This window comes from Asparagus officinalis, chromosome 1, assembly GCF_001876935.1.
Source record: "Asparagus officinalis chromosome 1, Aspof.V1, whole genome shotgun sequence".
Lineage (NCBI taxonomy): Eukaryota > Viridiplantae > Streptophyta > Magnoliopsida > Asparagales > Asparagaceae > Asparagus > Asparagus officinalis.
In genome coordinates this window covers 108045964-108054110 of record NC_033794.1, presented here as the reverse complement: position 1 = coordinate 108054110, position 8147 = coordinate 108045964, and positions in this window count along the sequence as shown.

Sequence of the window (8147 nt, the reverse complement as noted above, 5' to 3'; positions counted from 1 at the left end):
ATGAAAAATGCTATTATAACTCACTTAAATTAGGCAATTATATTGTATATAGGACACATAACTCATCTGGAATATCCACATCTGCTAAGTGGATTTTGCTGTTGTGAGAGCAACATGTCAGATGCTTGTAGTCAACTTTTTTTAGCTCTATAAAAGACGCAAGAATTTGGAGTGTATAGCTTATATATCATAAAGAACATATTGATTCATGAAGAATTTTTTCTAATAACGATATTATTACAACGATATTACTATTTAGTATTAAATCAATTTTATTATATAAGATTATATGACTCTTTTTAATAAATTATAAAATATATATATGGAAACCTCGATGCTTATAGCCAATAGTTGGACTCCACAAAATAGGTTAATTTTACATTGCAGTTTGCTACTTGTAGTACTGTTGGCAATGTCATTACATTTTCTTTTTATCTTATTATTCATACTTTTCTGATGTAAGTTCTCTTTTGCTAATCACTCAATTGGCTATATTCAGTTTTTATAATATCAAAGGTTAGAATATTCTCATCTATTTAAAAAGTGTTGACATAATTTTTTTTAAAAAATATACACATAGTAGCAATAGTATATACTTTAGTTCAACTCAAACATTGGCTTGAAGCTATTTAAAGCAAGGTTCTTTCTACGCTAGAATGATGATATGGTGATTACACGATCTAAAAGTCAAAGAAAAAATTTCTATAAAGGAAAACTAATTTAATATGTCAAATTAATAACTAATTTATAAAATATATATGGACAGTACAGATAGCTATAGAAAATAAAATATATATATTCATAAAAATCCCCTAATGAGTGACCAACTACAATCATCCTAATTTAAGCATAAATAATAATTATTTTAGTTACTAATTTGATATGCGTAACTATGGAATAAATCTCCATCAAAAAAATAGGAATTGAGATTGTATTATGCTGTAGGTAAATAAATAAATGTTATTAGAGCTTCTCTTTATATTAAATTTAAAAGTAATAATTTAAATTATTAAGCACCAAATATTAGCGCATGTGAGAAAGTATAGTAATCTATGGTCTATAGTCATTATTGATATTTGCGATGTAGGATGAATTTTGCTTCGGAAACTCAAAACCGTGGAAGAGTACTCTCAAGATGGTGAGAGGGCCAAAAAAGCTAGGTGTGACTATGTAATATGGTCAGAACAAGAGAATAAAAGTTGTTATCTTTGTTTTTCGACAGGCTCATCCTACTACCACCAATGCTTAAAAATAAATTGTTTGAAAATTTGGAGGATAAGCAGATGGTGGTGGGTAGCCACTCTGCTAGTGGGAGAGCTGCTAGAGGCTTAGGATGTGAGGGCGTAGAGAGTACGCCGTTACATAATGCATTAGGTGAGCCCGGTGAGGGTATATTTGATGATGAGATTGGGTTTGATGCTATGAGTGAAGAAGAACCTACCTAACCACTAGTAGATCCTCCACCACCTCCCCCTAATAACACTCCAGGTCCTACCACTCCTGTGGCTGAATCTGTACCATCGACCTCTAGCACTAGCAGAAATGTCTGTAGAGCACATTCCCGCACCACCGCCTCTGCATTGTCTCAACCCGTCGTGCAAGAAATGGTGGGTGGAATTACAATTACAAGTAAGGCTTTATAAGAGTTAGTCACAGAGGTGAGGTTAGTTACGAAGCCGCAACTAATTGTGGTTCGACCAGGCTCACCCAATGGTTATTTGCAATGTACTAAACTTTAAGAGTTATTTGTAATGTACTAAAGTTTAAGAGTGTTTTTTGTAAATTTTAAATTTAATAAATTTTCAATTAGTTATGTTCTTTTCAAAAACATTATGGGTAATATTTACCACGAAAAGTTTTTCCTAAACCTATACCTTTAAAAGGTGTATGATATTTTTTGCAAAATTTTAATTTTTTAGGGGTTGTTAGTAATTTTGCATGTTCATTTTAATGTCTATAGGTAAGAAATTCTCATAGTATTTTTTTGTAAATTATGAATTTTAGGGGTTTTTTATAATTTTTAAACTTATAGGTATTTTCTACATATTGTAAATTATTTATAGACTATTTATAATTCATATACTTTTAATTTACTAATGAATTTGAAATTCTCAGGATGTTTTTTTTATAAATTTTAAATTTTAAAGGTTTGTTTATAACTTTTGAAACTTTAAGGGTGTTTTTCATAAATTATAAATTATGTAGGGGATATTTATAATTCTTATATTTTCAATGTATTGTTAGATTGAAAATTATCAGGATTTTTATAAATTTTATAATTTGAGGGTTTTATTTTGCAATTTGTAAAAAGGTAAGGGTGTGTATTGCAAATTCCATAAATTTTTGGGGGTTATTTGTGTTATTTGTAGGTTTTTTAGTGTGTTTATAGGTTTGAAATTTTCAATGTGTTTTTTATAAATTTTAACTTTTTAGGAATGTTTTTACAATTTTGAAATTTATAAGATATTTTCTCCGAAGTCAAAAAAATCAGTTTCTAGCAAGCATATGTTTTTCAAATTTCTCACTGAATTGAAATAAGTAAAATTTATAATTTTTAAGACGTTTTAATTAGTTTTTTAAATTTGTAGGGGCGTTTTTACAATTTAAAAAACTTAGAGAATATTTTTTACAAAGTTTAAAAACTTTTACGTGTTGGCTAGCATATATTTTTTAGATTTTTCTACAAATTAAAATAAGTAAAGGATTTGAATTATATAAAATATATCTCTTTTATCCAATAACATGTTAAGTCTCATTATGAATAGAATAAATTATTTAGTTACTAATTCAAAGAAGATATGATAATTAGAATAGATTAGTATAACATTATATAACATTCAAAAAAGTTAAGGCTAATATTGACCATAGAAAGATTTTTCTGAAATCGTACTTTTAAAGGAAGTATGATACAAAATGCTACATCTCCTCCAAAAGCTACTCCTTCCGCTGTGTTTGCTCCTCTTCTAAGACCTTCCTTGCATTCAGAAAGTACTATGAGACAAAAAAAACTTCCATTAGGAAGCACCCAGTTCCAATAGCTCCATTGTAGCTATGAATCAGAGCAATTAAGACAACTACTCAGATTGATGCTCTAGCAAAGAAAATACTTAAATTTATCGATAACCAGCTAGTGGTTATGGTAAGAAAGAGAGATGGTGATATCTAGGGTGCTTTTTATGTTCAGATCAATTTGAATGATGATGTACTTTTTGTCTTTTTGAAACAAACATGTAATTTTGAGTTGTTATGTGCATATCTAGACGTTATGTGGTGTATGCACATTTATTGTATAGTATGGCATGGAAGTATGAAACTTTAGTGTATGGCGTTTTGTGTATCTGGCATTGGCGTATTTTGGTTAACTAGGTTGTATCTATTGGAAACGGGGTGCAAACCTAGAGGAGTGACGAATAAAATTGCTACAACTTTTTTACTAAACTTAAAATATGCAGCAGAAATAAAATATGTGAAAAACTAAAAGCAATTAGCACAGGAACACACGAGATTTTCATAGTGGTTTAGATAAAAATCCTACGTACACTTTTCCTTCTCACAAAGGGCATTTTTCACTATGATCAGAGTTACCCTGAATCACAATTCGATTTATTGGGCTTTACAAATAGGATCCTGAAGGCTACTTAAAACTTGTTGAGATACCTAACTCCTCGCAATGACCAGAAAAAAATCTAGCTCTAGCTAGCCACGCTCAATTACCCTAGCTTGAGCACACCAACTCTCCATTACCCCGGCTTGAGTATGCCATCAAACTCGCAAGTTTAAACTATTAAACCACCCATACGACGATTAAAGCATAATTAAAAAGATCTTATATCCCTTTTAAACTAAATCCTTCTTCAAATTGATATTGATGATGATATGAGAAAACATGATGTTGAGATTGAACACAAAGGGCACTCCTACTTGCTGAAACGATCTCTCGATTTTGAGTACGACGAGAAGAAATTGAACGAGGCTTAGGGAATCAAATTCTAACTTACAATATCTCACAAACACTAGAATTTAATCTCATAAACTTGTTTAAATATCCTTTATCTATCTTGTTCCTAATCTCTTCTCTAATCCCTGCTTAAATAGACCTTGATTGCATTGGAAAGAAGTCCACTAATCAATGTTGAAATAGGAGATCAAATCTATGATCAAACGGCTGAAATTGAATCTGAAAATCTGCCAGAATACATCTAAACCAATGATGGCCAAACTCAATCATCAATGGTTAATACCGATCATAGATGGTTTCCTATAGTCCATTATTAATCAAACAAGGGATATTGCATGAACAACGTTCTTCCCGAACAACGTTCCAACAATCTCCCCCCTTTTAATAATAAAAAACTCAAAATTTGAAATTCAAAAGGTAAAAACACTTGGTGAGATATATATTCATTTCAAGACAAACATATGACATGTATGATATGCGATGTAAGCTCCCCCCAACAAATATCCATACATGAAAAAAAACAAGTAATCCGGAATCTCTTTGATCAAAACCAAAACATAAAAACTCCCCTAAAACCAAGCAAGATTGAAAGACTTGTCATGTTGAAAGCACTTGTAAACCAAACATGAAAACTTGCAAAAAAACACACAATCAACCACAATCAAACTCAGAAAATCTACAAATAGTTTTCAAATTTCACATTTTCTCCCTCTTTTTGTTGTTATCAAAAGAAACACACATCTAGGATATACAATATACCTAAAAATATAAATAAAAATTATCCAAATGTGTAAGGAAGATAACGTAAGGAAGAGAAATGCACACCGGTCCACAAAGCTTTTTATAGAAAATAGCATGAGAAATACATGTAGAACTTCAAAACATATGAAATATGATAATAAGTCATATTAAAATTCACATTCAAACCATAAAGATAGCACTGAAAAGTTTGTGAAAACAACAATGAAATTGTATTAGATCATAAAATAAATTCAGATATATCTTCTACTTTGAGTTTTCTTTACCTACACAACTTAAATTATCTCAACCTTTAGAAAAGGTCCAAAATATCAATTTATCACATCAGTCATATAGGAATTTTAAGAGGAAGAATAACAGTGTTTGCAAAGCAATGTCACTTCATGAGTATGTAGTAAGACGGTAGTGAGGCGGTGATGAGGAGTGAGTTGGAGAATAAGTCATCATTTGCTCCACACGTGTTAGTTTGTGGGTGGTAGGAGATCACTTCGGTAGCATTGGGAGCCAGCAACCGATAAGTCTTCAAGACTGTTGAGGACGGAGACATAATGATGATCATCAAAGATTAAAAATATTGAGAAGTAACACCTATGCTGACAGGTTTAAGATAAGGACAATTCTTTAGCTTCGTCGAGAAGCAAAGCCCATAGAGTCATATCTTCAAGTTGTTGTCTTTCGTGTCGACCGACAGCGCCTTCGCGTCGACTCAGGGGTGTCGGCCTATCTGACTAGTTGGAATATTGTATTGTCTTAGTTAATAATCGTCTCTCGAGTTGATATAAAGATGTCGACTCGTCTGGGAGGTCAGGATCTCTCATGTCAACTGTCACCGCTTCTTGCGCCGACACTGGGGTGTTGGCTTGTTGGGCTGGTCGAGATGCTGACTCATCAAGTCATATATTCGTGGAACAGATATGTCTCATAATAGATATTCATGAGATGTTTGAGGTGTCTTATTTGCCAATGGGGGATCGTCCGTACAAAGAGTGTTTTCCTACTAACGAGGAATTAAAGACTTTCTCCCATATTGCCCAAGTTGGGGAGGCATTTTGGGAACTGGTTTGTATCTGCCAGAGGGCTACGGGGAGTACTGGGCATGATTATACTGTGCCTTATGTTCCTTGGACAGAATGCATATTTCCTAACATAAGCATGAAGGGGGATGTAGATTTGATCTCTCTAGCCACAAAGGTTGATGTTGAGACTCACATCATCAAGGATAGCTTCGTATTACACACTGTTGACTATGAGGTATGCATGTTCCATGCTGGTGATCAATTTGAGAGCTTCCATCATTAAGCGAAGGAGCTAATATCTGAGTTAGCGTTGCTCACTAGGTTCTTCTCAATCTAGCTGAAGGGTTACATCATGCCTTCTCAGCCAAAGGATCGCATCTCCATCAAGGTGTTATACCTTACTGTGTTGTTGGCCTCTCGGTACAACTTAGCTCTCTTGCTGGCAAAGGTTTAGCTGCATTCATCATGGCCTAAGGGAGTGGTCAACGTAGGTTGCTTGAACTTCATTAGATAGGGAACCATATCCTTCTCAATGGGATAAAGTTGGATGATTCTGACCTTCTTGAGCTCAGTTCATTAAGAAAGAACGTCGAGCTGTTTCTGAATGTCCTCTAAGGCTTTTGCTTCCTTATTTGGCTTAGAAGGTAGTGTAGCTTCTGATCTTGCATATTCAGAGTTTGCATCATCTTGATGTTCTTGATCTTCATCAGAAGGATTTTCACCAAATGGCATTTTCCCTTTTGAAGAGCTCGCTTGAGGACGAGAGGTTGGTAGAAGTTGTTTAACCATCTCTTCTAGACGTTCAATCCGTACGTCTGAGTCCTTCTTCTGAATCGCCATTTAAGTCAAAATGTCTTCTCGGCCTACTATGTCTATCGCCCATTGTCGTTCTTGACTTGAACTAGGATTTGGATTTGATGTCATTGCTGAGTTGGCTCCATTAGAAGTGGGTTAGTTTGTCTGGATGAAGACTGTGATGTCTGCATTAGGATGGAGGGGTAGTTGAATGGAATCACCACTCTTCTCCTTAGCCTGGTGTTGCGATATATGCCATCGGCAATGCCAAAAGAGTATATCCAACTCCCCACAATGACCAAAAAACCTAGCCCACGCTAGCCACACTCAATTACCCTAGCTTAAATACACAAACCCTCAATTTCTCCAGCTTGAGTATGTCATCAAACTCACAAGTTTGAAATACAAAACCAATCCTAGTATAGTTAAAGAATAATTAAGAAGACCTTTTAGCCCTTTTAAATTAAATATTTTTCAAATCGATATTGACGATGATTTGAGAAGAAGAAATATTGAGATTGAACCCAAAGAACACTCCTACTAGCTGAAGCAATCTCTCAATATTGAGCGCAACGAGAAGAAATTAAGTGAGGCTCAGGGAATCAAATTCTGACTTACAATCTCCTACAAACCCAACAATTGATCTCACAAAGTTGTGCAAATATCCTCTATCTTTCTTGTTCTCAATCTCTTCTCTAATCTCTCCTTAAATAGAGACCAAATCTGTGATCAAATAGCTGAGATTGAATCTGCAAAACATGTTTAAACCATTAATGGTTAAACTCAATCATCGATGACTGATGCCGATCATCGATGTTCCTTGTAGTCTATTTATTGTTCAAATTCTAGTTTTTAGAATTCACAGATTTTTATTGTAGTCTATCGATGGTTTGATTTCTCATTTTTGAAAAATACAGATCGTGGACTATAATCCATTAATGACCTATGGACTATCAATGGTTGCTTCCTGACCATCAATGGTTAATGACTGAAATCAATTGTTTGTGTTGATTTTAGTATGGTTTTGAGCTAAAACTTTTTCGTACCTATTTATTCCTAAAATATATCATCTCATAAACTTATTGGTACCAAATGAAACTTTGTTATTAGTCAAACAAGAGATATTGCATGAACAATATTCTTCCCAAACAAAGTTCTAACATTATTTTGGAGTATGATGCAATACATATGCAATATATTGGTGCTTAATTATGTGATATATGTGTTATATCATGTATGGATCAAATTTCTTGCATATGTGCATATCATGTATGGTGTATGAATCTTAGGCACGTGTATTTTTATAAATTTATGTTTTTATTCCAAACGAGATACGTCAAATTGCACATACAACATATTTCCATCAAAACATAAACAAATCTAACTCCATTATATCCCATACATAACTTATTTCTTCTTAATTTACTTGCAGTAATACAAAAAATTGTTAATATAACATACTTAAAATAAACCGCATGCATAATCCAACTCCATCTCCCTCAACAATTCAGTATAGAAAAATAAAAAAGGTTGCAACAAAAACAAAAGCAACCGAGACAACCTTCAAATTCATGGTTCTGTCAAGTTTTTTCCGTCTCCCTCAAATGAGCCTCTAACTT